The sequence below is a fragment of the Dermacentor variabilis genome, chromosome 4 (genome assembly GCF_050947875.1).
Source record: "Dermacentor variabilis isolate Ectoservices chromosome 4, ASM5094787v1, whole genome shotgun sequence".
Taxonomy (NCBI): domain Eukaryota; kingdom Metazoa; phylum Arthropoda; class Arachnida; order Ixodida; family Ixodidae; genus Dermacentor; species Dermacentor variabilis.
Genome location: NC_134571.1, coordinates 130,311,034 through 130,323,388, shown reverse-complemented (window position 1 = coordinate 130,323,388; position 12,355 = coordinate 130,311,034). Strand labels below are relative to the sequence as shown.

Here is a 12,355-nt window from a genome sequence, read left to right as displayed (position 1 = left end):
TGAGGGAACTATTGGCCTGTTGCGTATCAGGCGGACAACAGAATTGTTTTTTCGAAAGTCGATGTCTCAGCAGTTCATGCAAGCTGGTTTTCACTGACTTGAGTGCATGGTGCAGCTGGAGGTTATGTAAGGGCCAACGTGTGAAGTAGCGTACGCTTTCTGTTGGTCGTTTTAATGCTTGTTTCGACGTCAGCTTGCCTAGTCAGAAATTCGATGGGCCATAGCAGACGTTAGGGTACTGTGTCTTATAATATAGCAATGACAGGACGTTCAAAATAAGTTTGAGCTGTAGCGAAACGTAGCAAATTGTGTGACCTCAGTTCGGTGGACATTGTTCTGTGACTTCATACTTCAATGTCTTGCTCAGAAGTTATCTAATTATGTCTGCTTCAGCCCACTGGTTTCGTATAGGGCGGCGAAAATCGCAGGAAGAACTCGCCACGAGCAAATTCAAGAGCCGCAGGAATAAAGTTCCGGCTGCTGTATGGGCTGGTAAAACAATGACAATGCGTAAGGGGGACGCCATTTAGATCATTATACAACGAACGAAAGGTTTTCCGGAGTTCCGCACTTACTAAGAAGAAGAAAAAAAGACTGGAGAAACACAAACTTCGCTGTATTAAGCGTTTCCCTTTTTTTTTTCGATGCGGATGTCAGGAAATCAACACGAAGATGCTTTGAAATTCTTGCCGCGGTGTACAGATGTCGTCTTATAAGTAAACAAAGTATAAATTATTTGCTGTTTTACCTTTACGGTTCCTGCATCTGCCTGCTGGTCCAGAGCGAAATCCGAAAGTTGAAATGAAACGTTGACTGAATGGTCCCAACAAACAATTTGCATTTGCGGCAAGCTCCCGCTTCGCCCCATAGGTACTGCGCGCTGCCGTCTCTGCTTTAGTAGCGCCTCTAAACACCAGGGTGCTCATGCGGCGCTGCGACCGCCGATCTAGGGGATTCTCTAGCGTATAGAAAGATTCATCAGTCTGGTAGCACCTCGACCAGCTGTATCCTAAGTTAAGCATGCAAGCTTTCTAATGCGTGGATAATTGTCACGCACCTCACTTTGGCATCGCTGTGTAGAGGAAAGAAACCATTATTCGATCGTGCAAGTATTGTTTCCGCTTATGGCGCCGATGTCCCACCGGGGATGACACAGTCAGACCTGCTGAGCACGTGGGTATGCACGTGATGCTAAGTGAAGCATGTTTTTTTTTTCCAAATTTTAGCTCGACAAAGTTGTGGTATGGGCCATTCGCGATGGTGGGCCTTACAAGAGGTCGTGTCTTACACAAGCAAATATGGTAGTTTAGTTGTGGAGTAGCGAACTGCAATAACGATGTTAAAGATAAGTTTCCCGATCTAAAAAAAATTAATATCTTACATGATCGCACATCTGCTCCCTTATAAAAACTCCACTGCAATGCGAATGCCATCCTGCGGCCTCTGACAGAGTTAACTAAGATCTGTGCATGAAATCTGTTTTACTCCAACACAGAGTAAGATAGACAGGAAGGCCGACTTTCCTTACCCTGACAAGTCAGTCCAACTTATCAATTCAAGCTTTCCGGATAAACTTAGATGGTGTTGACGGCAAAGAAACCACACATTCTGCCAGATGTAGACACCTATGCTACAATTGCTCAGCAGTGCAGTTATCACAAGAATGCATACTGAAATGGCTTCGTGTTTCTTTTTTTTTTTAGTTTGTTTGCGTATAACTGTTTTTCAGTTTGCAGCATAGAAAAGCCAGCAATAGTTGTACGTTGTAGACTTTCGAAGCGACAAGTGTTGTAGAATATTCTTGATTTATTATATATCTGACAGTGCAATAAATAAATATTTTGAGTTGAGCGGGAAATGACTCGTTCTCGTAACCCTGAGCTGGCTTCGGACTCCTGGGCGGCTACGATGAGCGATCGCTGTAGCAGTCACTAGAAGCCTGGGGCCTCCTTTGGGGCCACTGCCTTGTTTGCTGCAATTCCAGTAAAAAAAAAAGAATACATCTGAGCACAAGCAATAAATTTCTTGGGGTCAAACGGAAAGTGCTTGGGGTCACAGGCATTCGTATAAGCATTTAGTAGTACTTCATTCCGTCTATTGTCATCTGCCTCATTTTGCCTATGCACAAATTTATCAGCTATATTTTTTTTGCCACTTACTTCGTGCGTGAGATTTATCGATGCCAGAACGTTGATCACATGCGTACAAGAGACGTCGGTCGCCAAGTGCATATATCTGCATATAGAATTCTAAAACACAAATTAAGGCAGGCCTTCATACAAAAATATTGTACAAATAACACATACCCTTCATAACAGCAATTTAAACGTCCTGAGACAAGGATAGTGAAAATGTTACAGGAGTCATACCACGTGGAAAAACAAAACAAGCAACAGACAAAGACGCAGAAGCGCTTGCCCTGCACGTAAGGAAACTGTGCAATAACTCACCTTACAAGCCAATTCCTGACGTCTTCATCGAAGAAATCGTATCATTTGCATTTCTTCGTAATTAACTCGTCGTACTGTCGTCCTGGTACCTCAGCAACTGCGCAAGTAACGAAGAAATATTATTACCGGTCATATAATTAGCTTCAACATCAAGTTCATGCACAACATCTATACATTTTCCACAGTTTGCTGACCGCTCATCTACGGTTATTGAGCTATGGGCGTTTGAAGTGAAACCTGGTATTCGTCATCTTCAGCTGCCTATTTCATGTCCACTGCAGGACAAATGCCTTTCCCTGCAATCTCCAATTACCGCTGTCCTCTGCCAACCGATTCCAACTTGCGCCTGCGAATTTCCTAATTTTATCACCCCGCCTAGTCATCTGCCGTCCTCGGCTGTGTTTCCTTCTCTAGACATCCTTATTCTATTGGAAATTATCTTGAATATTTATACAACTGAAATTACGGGGTTTTACGTACCGAATCACAATCGAATTATTAGGCACGCCGTAGTAGGGGACGCTGGAATTTCAGGCCACCTGGGGTTCTTTAACATGCACCTAAATCTAAGTACACGGGTGTTTTCGATTTTTTTGTACAATCCTGGAAGTAAGCTAATGGGCCTATAATTTTTTTTCTATTCTTTACCGCCTCCCTTTTTGTGGATTAGTATACTGTAGGCATTCTTCCAGTTCTCTGGGACCCTTGAAGTCGTGAGACATTTTGTCGTGAGACATTTGAATAAGATCCACACTCCCCATAATTCCCGTACTAGTCATTCCATAGTATTACGATAACATACGAGATCTCTGTCACCTATGGTCATATGAGAGTATGCTACAGAAAGTCTATGAGGCGTATGGGTTTCCTTCGATAAGGTGTTGTTGTATAAAAATACGAAGGAAATTGAGCATATGGAAGTTCTAGTGTCTCTAGCACGTTACGCGTGCCCAATATATTTTATTGTGCATGTAGGATGCATTTCTGTAAAGCATTCACTGCGAATAAAAAGATGCACGCTTCTCATTGACAAAGCGGATATCATAAATCTTAGAGCATTTATAACGTTCTCCAAACTCTGCGTTTACTTATGTTTGAGTTATCACTTTTCGTTTTATATGGTGGCAAATTGTTTCTGCCGGCACTACTGTTTCATGCGCTAACCATTTACTACAATTATCCTGCAGTTGTTAAATCCCATTTCTTTATCACTGTTCAGCGCGAACACACAGCTTCAATTTTTCCATGAAAGTGTTGCTTTAAAAGCTGTGTGAGACCACGGTACAGTATATCTCGTGGTAATCCCTGCAACCCAGTTGACGTTGCGTCGCAACCCCCCACGCTCTTGTATGCAATTTCTTTGCATTGGCCATCCATGAAGCGGCCGCGATAGACGTGGAAGTATTTTGCCATCATGGGACGCTCGCAGCTCGCGTGCGCTAAAGCCCCCTTTTTATTTATTTTATTTATTTTATTTCGATTTCAACGTCAAGGGTCCCCAAGACGGGACTTTATATGAGGGGAACATTTTGTCAAGATCGTGTCTTTATTCTGTCAAAAATAAAGAGGCTTTTTAGCGTACGCCCTCCTCACCTCTCCCCCTCCTAGTGTGTGACGTCACCCGCGCGCGTGCCATCCAATCATGTGCCTCGCTCCCCTCCGCGTCCTCCTCCATACCTGTGCTTTCACTCCCCGCTCTGCTTTCACTCTGCTCGCGGCTTCAATCATGCGACATCGGCCAATGTTCATCGAAAGTTAGTTAAGCAGTAAAAGAAAGCTGCTGCTCTGTTCAAGGCTACTTACTCCTTGTGTCGTTTGGCACATCCATTCTGGATGATTAGCCAAGATTGGGCACGTACCAATACCACGTACGTATTGCCGAAATAGTCTGTTCGGATACATTCCAGTCACCCAAATTGTCTACTACGCCAGACAGCAGCCTGTCGCCTATTCAGGCACTTACCCAGTTGCCCACACTGTCTGCTCGGCAAGAACACAGATCGCAAATACACAGTGGAGCAAGCTAACAGAGAAAAAGGAATTATAGGATTGACGTGCAAAAACTAGGATCTGATTATGAGGCACGCCGCAGTGGGGGACACCGGATTAGTTTTGACCACCTGGGGTTCTTTAACGTGTACCTAAATGTAAGTACAGGGGTGTCTTTGCATTACGCGCCTATCAAAATGCGGCCGCCGAGGCCCGAATTTGATCCCGCGACCTCGTGCTTAGCACCAAAGCCACTAAGCAACCACGGAGGGTACTAGTAGACAACCTGTGTCACTAGGTATGGTTCCATCATGTTCATGTGCGTACCTTTGTGTCCGGACATGTGTGTCAGCACACCGCGTGCATGTGTGTCCGTTTCATTTGGTTTGTCCTTTTGTATCAACAGTACAGTGCAGTGTACAGGACGATATTATGCCAAGTAGGCCCAGTCGAAGCCTTATTGATAGCTAAAAATATTTATCGTTTTAACACGTTAGTCGTACCGGCTTAACATAGCTGATTTCTTAACGAACGCTGCATGCACAGTTTTTTTATTACAATGACGTGTCGGCCTGCGTATATCCATTGTATTCTGCAAACGCAGAAAAAAAATTCCAGCTTCAATCAGCAAGAAAAAGAAGCACGAGAACGGGAAATCGGGCGAATTGGTATGGCTTCATGGTCGCAACAGCGCGACAAGACAAGGACTAAGAAAAGCGAGGGAAAAGCACACGGCGCGCTGTGTGATGCCCGTCTGATGTCCCCTCCTTTCTCTTAGTCCTTGCCTAGTCGTGTTGTTGCACGCAATTGTGAAGAAAAAAGCCAAGTGCGAATATTTGGAATTACACTTAATCAGTGTTTCGCCTGCGGACCTTTGGCCTATCACTCCCACATTCAAACGTTATATCGGATAAGCCACACCAAAATCTTCGCAATATAGTGTAGCTTGCAATCCAAGGAAGATTGTGCCTCCAGTGTGATTTTTATGACATCTGAGCTATCGCTTACTTAGTTTCTGGTGATCCTAGGCAACGTCTCCAGGCGCCAGGTGGTGGCAGTGTCCGTCGCTGGGAAAGATGAGATAAATAAATTTTTAAAAATTATAACGGCAGAACTGATCTCCCGTTGACTGTTGACGGTATAAGCGGGATCTTATGCATGAGTATTCCAAGTGGTGCATCAGCAACGTTTGGAAAATAGCCGTGGCAAAAACTACAGAGGGTACGAGTTTTCACAGATGGCAGGATTGATGCTGCGAGGTATAAATTATGGGGTTTTACGTGCCAAAACCACTTTCTGATAATGAGGCACGCCGTAGTGGAGCACTCCGAAAATTTTGACCACATGGGGTTTTTTTAACGTGCACCTAAATCTAAGTACACGGGTGTTTTCGCACTTCGCCCCCATCGAAATGCGGCCGCTGTGGCCGGGATTCGATCCCGCGACCTCGTGCTCGGCAGCCCAATGCCATAGCCACTAAGCAACCACGGCGGGTGATGCTGTGAGGTGAGCGATGGCTGTTCTCGCTCGAAATGGACGCAACAGCCGAGAAAGCGTATGCGTTTCAAAACTGTGGTCGCCGTTGCGCATTGCCTTATTTTGGTCGTGGCAGGATGTGGCTGGGGTAATCAGGGAAAAGTGGGGAGAGGCGAAATGAATAGCCGCTGCAATTGGGAGGAGGAGCTGATATGGAACGCTGTTCTTTTATTTCACGTTTATCGAGTTCAGAAGACAACTGCTTTCACGTCATTTTACCAAATTGCAATGATACTCATATTACAAGGTGGCGGGTTCAGTGAAAATGGCCGTAAATTTGAACCACCATTGTATTGGCTGGCCCACACACACGCACACGCACACGCACACGCGCGCACGCGCGCACGCACGCACGCACACACACACACACACACACACACACACACACACACACACACACACACACACACACACAAACACACACACACACACACACACACACACACACACACACACACACACACACACACACACACACACACACACACACACACACACACACACACACACGCACGCACGCACACACACACACACACACACACACACACACACACACACACACACACGCACGCACGCACACACACACACACACACACACACACAGAAAGGAGGCACCATACTATGCGCAAAAGAAACGATAGTTTTTTGAACACTCATCAAGAGAAACTCTCTACTTACAATCATCGAAGAAGGCCGGGTGTGGCCCGGGTGTTGCCGGTACTGCTGGCTCGGCTGCTCACGTGACTGTGTATTGCGTAGAACTGAGGCCGGCATCGAGCTGTACGCGGCCTTTGTCGACCCGTCGTCATACTTCTCTGCAAATCAAATTTTTCGTTGTCATCAGCATCATCGTACAGAGTAAGTCAAGAGGAGACGCTGTCTCTGCTAGATCGCCAATTGCTACCGTCGTGTGTCGACCGAACTTGTCAAATAGTCTGGAAGTTGTCCTTTTCGAGAGCCGGTGCTTTACAAACCGCACTACTTATTTCAATATTATTTCTCGCACCTAATGAACCCTAAACAGCATTGTTATCTGTGACTGGTGAGTGAGGGAAAGAAAGAAATAGAGAAACAGAAACAGTAAATTGGATGCAAAAAAATTTTGAAAAAAAAAAAGATTTTCACTCAGAGAGACCCGTAGGTAATGTTCACCTTCCAGAATCGCTGGGATTCAAAAAGCATAGAAGAACTAACCTGACCGCAGCCTAGATGAGGAAGAGAAGTGTAGTGTATTGGTGGAAGAGATTGGTACGACCAGATCTGTTACAGGCATAGGTAACTGTAGAACTTAGATATGAATGTTTTAAGGAATAAATAAAAGGTTAGGGAGATGAAGGCAAAATGCTAGACTGATAAGCATGTACAGATTACATGATTAGGTCAAACTGGATAGGTGGCTTTTTGTTACCGCCCCGTTTCGAAGGAGATGACAATAAATCATCCCTATCTTCTGCGGTCTGACAGAGTGCCCACTACTTGTTCTTACACGCAATTGCTTTCATCCTTTCAAATATAGCGTTTCCGCTAATTCTTTGTTGCGTACGCTAAGTGATAATGGACGGATATCTTGCCGCTATGCCTGGCAGGATTTATTGCGAGTATATTTTCACAAATGATATGTGACCTGTACTTCGAGAACCTGTACCTCGAGCGCTATTTCCTCAAGGACCAGTTCGGAACCCCGTTCAGCGTCGGCGACCACTGGCGCAGCGTCTCAAACGATCGACACGATCAAAGGATCGATTTGTGCCGCCGCCTGCCGACAGCTGCCGCGTGTTTCAGAGGAGCGGGCAACACGAGGCAACCATCCCTGTCCGGCTGCTTTCTGTAGCTGCTGGCAGGCGGCGCTACAAGTTTATGCTTGCGCTGTCGCGGCAGCAGCTCGCAACCCCATAAACAAGGCGAATTTGCACCTTTATCTTAAAAACAAGGCAATTAAGCGCGGCAAAAGATAGATTGAACAGTAGACTCCAAAATGCAATCCTTTTACAAAATTTGAGCAAGAACAGGGCAGTGATAAACGCAAGATCTTTTTTTCGAGCACTTTAAGCAAAATATGCAGCTCCCCGTAATTTTCTAAAAAAAAAAAAAAATTCGCAGTTGCGCCCGGAAGGCGGAGCACCGATTGCGATAGCACATTAGTAGATAGCTGCACGAACTAAGAATAGTTGTTTTGTCGGCCGTATATACTTGTAAACTGCATATCATACTGACCGCAAATAAAGACGGGGACAGCGGAAGAGAACGCATAAACGACAAGGCCCGTGTCGTTTATGCGTTCTCTTCCGCTGTCTCCGTCTTTATTTGCGGTCACAATGATATGTAGTAAACACCAACTAGGCCAAACTGCAGTTTTTCTGAAACTTTTAAACATTCACTTACTAACTGAATTAACAATGATAAAATGCGTAAGTGTGCCTCAACGAGGGCGTAGAAAGAAACAGACACACTGAGAAAGCGCTGTCTGTGTGTCTGCATCTTTCTACGTCTTTGTTCAGTCGCGCTTACGCATTCTATCATGGATTGAAACCATGATAGAATGTGTAAAACTAGCCTGTTAACTAGCCTGTTAACGTGTTTTAACTAAATAAATCGACACGGTGTCACGCGCGCAGAGGTAAACATGAACACACGTCGCTCGATGACAGTGCAAACTGTCTATGAAAACGATGGAGTTAGGAATCGCGGCAGAAGCCGCGAGCCAATTGACATTCGTGCATCTGTCGCCTAAACATGTACAAAACGCCGAAGGCACAGCACAGACGAAGCTACCGGCACTACGCACACTCTGCAAACATCGCAGATCGCTTTGAAGATGAGGCCCTCCCGGGCGCGCACTTTAGCCACGTCGCAGACCGCTTTCACTAGCGCCGGCAACGCGTCCTTACGGCGTCCGCCAAAGGCGTCTACTACGGCGTCCGCGATCCGCGTGGCCAACGCCGTAGGGACGCCGTGGTTTATGTCCACTCTGTCGACACCCTCTGACCCTGTACGGTGCGGTGGGCGAAGAGGACATCGAGGCACCGTAGCAGCCGCCGAAGAAGAACGCCCTCCTCGTCTCGCCTCAACCCCTGCCTCGCACGCCGAAAGAGGGGGCACGCATTCGGGCCGCGGTCCTCACTCGCGCAGGGGAGATTGCACCGCATTCGCCTGCTCACCCTCACAAGCTTTCACTCATACGGAACCTTACAGCGACGGCGACGGCGACGACAGAAATGCGCCTGGAGTGTCCATGTAATTGCTATAGCAATAAAAAAAAAGTAGAGAAGGACCCTGGTGCTACTATACACGCATGAAACTGCTCCTACCTGTCTAGCAGATTGGCGTCCGTGGACTCGGACAAGTGGTATGCAGAAACAGCAGAGTGTCTCGCGTACTCCGCGCGAGGGCTGTAGCCGTAAGAGGTGCGGCATTTGGCAGCGTATCGCTGGTTGTACTGGTCCTCTCTGCAGAGCTCTGGAAAGAGTCGAAGATGACGCATTCGCGGCTGTAGCATGGCTGTAGCTTGGCATTTTTCAATATGCTGAAGCAGTGGGGGAGGGGGGGGGGGTTATTATGCAAGTGTCCACCTAGTCGACACGCCTATTTCGCCTGCTTGTGGAGTTCTGATTGGCTGGGCAGGGGCACGCGTCAGCAGGAGACAGGTACCCCCGGTCAATCAGCACTTCGGCAGCAGACGAGATGACTACACTTGCAGAATAGCCCCCCCCCCCTCCCCCACCCACAGCTTATGGATCATTCGGTGAGGGGACTGAATGTTTAGCGATACGCGACGCGTGTGGCGTCTGTGTTTAGGACAGCCTTTCATTACTCCTTACATAACAGTACAAAGACAAGGATACTTTTTTACAGGAGTTAGCCGAGAAAATTTAATCCTGAAAGGTGCCTTTCATATAATGTAAATATGCTATGCAGGAGTACCTATTCTGGTAATCCACTTCATACGTGGTATAATGAAGGCAGCGCTGTGGCAACACTTTATAAAGTCGCAAATTTTGCTCTACAGAAAATGATCTCGCAGACCTTCGGTGTTCGCGCGCGTCATGCTGATGGCAAGCGGCTGCATGGTTTGCTTTAGGAACTGGTTCTTTCAGTGATTAGGCTCAAAGAGAACTGCGGGAAATACGTTTTGATAATAAAATATTTTAGAATTCATTTGTTCATACGAAGGCGATGGCCAAATATGCGAAACGGGCTAAGCATCCAACTTACATTATATAGATGTTTGCCCACAATAATTTAACCTCTTGTAAATGGCAACAGGCAAGATAAAAAAAAATTTATATCCGTGTGCCGTGTGCTCGTTTGTGCATGCCTGTTCGTACAGGTGCACACTTGTGTGTATATGTGTGTCCGTGTGCCTGCGTGAGTGCGTGTCTTATGGAGCGTGCATGTGCATATACACTATATTTAGGAGTATGTGTGCACGCGCGTCTGCATGTGCGCGGGCATGTGTGTGCGTGTATGCGTGTCCGTGTGTGTGCGCGCGTGCGTGTGTGTAGCGTGTGTGTGGGGGGAGCATGCGCATGCGTGTGCACATATATCTGGGCGTGTGTGCGCGCGCGCTTATGCAAGTATGCGTGTCCGTGTGTGCGTGCGCGCATGTGTGTGTGTGCGTGTGTGGGGGGATATGCATGCATGTGCATATAAATTTGGGCGTGTATGTGCCACGCGTGTGCAAGAATGTGTGCGCATGTGTGTGTGTGTGTGTGTGTGTGTGTGTGTGTGTGTGTGTGTGTGTGTGTGTGTGTGTGTGTGTGTGTGTGTGTGTGTGTGTGTGTGTGTGTGTGTGTGTGTGTGTGTGTGTGTGTGTGTGTGTGTGTGTGTGTGTGGGTGCACGCGCATGCGTGCGCATAATTATTTGGGCGCGTGTGGCGCGCTTATGCAAGTATGCGTGTCCGTGTGATCGTGGGCACGTGTGTATGTGCCTGTTTTTGCATGTGTGGGGGGCATGTGCATGCGTGTGCAAATATATTTGAGCATGTGTTGCGCGCTTATGCAAGTATGCGTATCCGTGTGTGCGTGCGCACGTGTACACGTGTGTGTGTGTGCATGTGCATGTGTGTGCGCGACAACGAGAGTTTTGATGCACCCCAGTCACTATCGTGAGATGCTGTCATGGTCGTGTGCGTTAATCTGGAATTTCAAATATATTTCAACTGGACGAAACAGCGTTTGGAGCAGGAACATTGCAGGAACCGTCTAGACGGTCGTGTGCATATCGGTTAAGGGGATACGGCTAGTGTGGGAAGTTGAAATGCTTATCTCGTATTTATTTGTGAGAGTTGTGCTAAAAAGCCTGCATAGAGCTTAGCGACGCGTAGCTTCGAAGTGAGTTCGCACTTATAAAACGACCACCATAAGAAAGTGATGTGTTGACATACAATGATATATATATTTAAATTATTCCTTAAATTTTTCTTCGTGTACTTCGTTAATGATACGAGCGCGGTGCCACCTTCATTATGTCCAAGTAGGCCGGGTCGTGGGCGGTGACAAATTGTAAGGATAGCCGTGTGCCATCAGGGCGCCACAGCCCGCGAAAGTGGGGAGAAAGAACGAAGTGCGATACGGTTCACCCCGGAAGGGCCCAAGCTTCGCGCCATTCAGCGCCATTACATGCGTTGGCTGTACGCAGGCCTCTCATTGGCGGCCCTGAGTACCACTCTCAGGACCATATCTAGTACACACACTAAATACCGAAGAAAGTGGATGGGGAAACGGAAGCGCTGCTGCTAACTGGCAAAAGCATCACAGGCGTCAAGCGATGTGGGTTCCTTTCCCACATGTGACAAGTTTTTTTTTTTTTTTCTGGTATGATGCACTTTTCTCTTTACTTTATCGTTCTTACATTCCGATTTAGAAAAAAAAAACAAATAATTTACCCTACGATGTCATTGTCTGTTGGCTTCGTATCAACTTGCCTAAGAAAAATTGTGCCCCTTGGTTCTACTTGGCTTTAGGTGAGTAAATGCACGTTGAAGATTGTCCGCGCTGGCAATAATCGTCAGCTGGCGATTCTCACCTATAGAATTCTGCTGCTTGTTTTTGCGTAACGCGTGCTTGAGAATGCCATTTGACCGGCGTTGTTTCTGGAATGGACAGAAAAGATGCAAGCTTTAGACGCTCTGTACACACGAACTCGGACTGCAGCACTATACTGTAATAGCAAGGTGTGGTTTAAGATGGAGCAATGCAGGCTGCAGCACTTCACATGACTGTGTGGGTTGAGACATCTTTATTGCAAGGTGCAGTCTGCGCAGCTCCTTACCTAGACGAGCGGAGAATAATCATTCGTAAATGTGGTTGAGAAGTAGTTTTGCTTCGGCAGGTTAATGCGACATACTGCAAGTTTAAACGGCGCGAAAAGGCGATTACTA

General features: G+C 46.7%; 1 long non-coding RNA gene across 2 annotated transcripts; it reads right to left on the bottom strand.

Moving 5' to 3' along the window:
- Nucleotides 1–1,786: 1,786 nt before the first annotated feature.
- Nucleotides 1,787–12,067, bottom strand: LOC142577940 (uncharacterized). Of its 2 annotated transcripts, XR_012827108.1 has the most exons (6): nt 12,001–12,067; nt 9,284–9,431; nt 6,654–6,790; nt 5,448–5,506; nt 2,451–2,547; nt 1,787–1,972 (listed from the first exon to the last, which is right to left on the bottom strand). It is a non-coding gene; the product is annotated as an uncharacterized LOC142577940 (long non-coding RNA). The 2 variants fall into 2 exon arrangements; XR_012827107.1 differs by lacking the exon at nt 12,001–12,067 and having other exon boundaries at nt 9,284–9,681.
- Between the last annotated feature and the right edge of the window lie 288 nt (nt 12,068–12,355).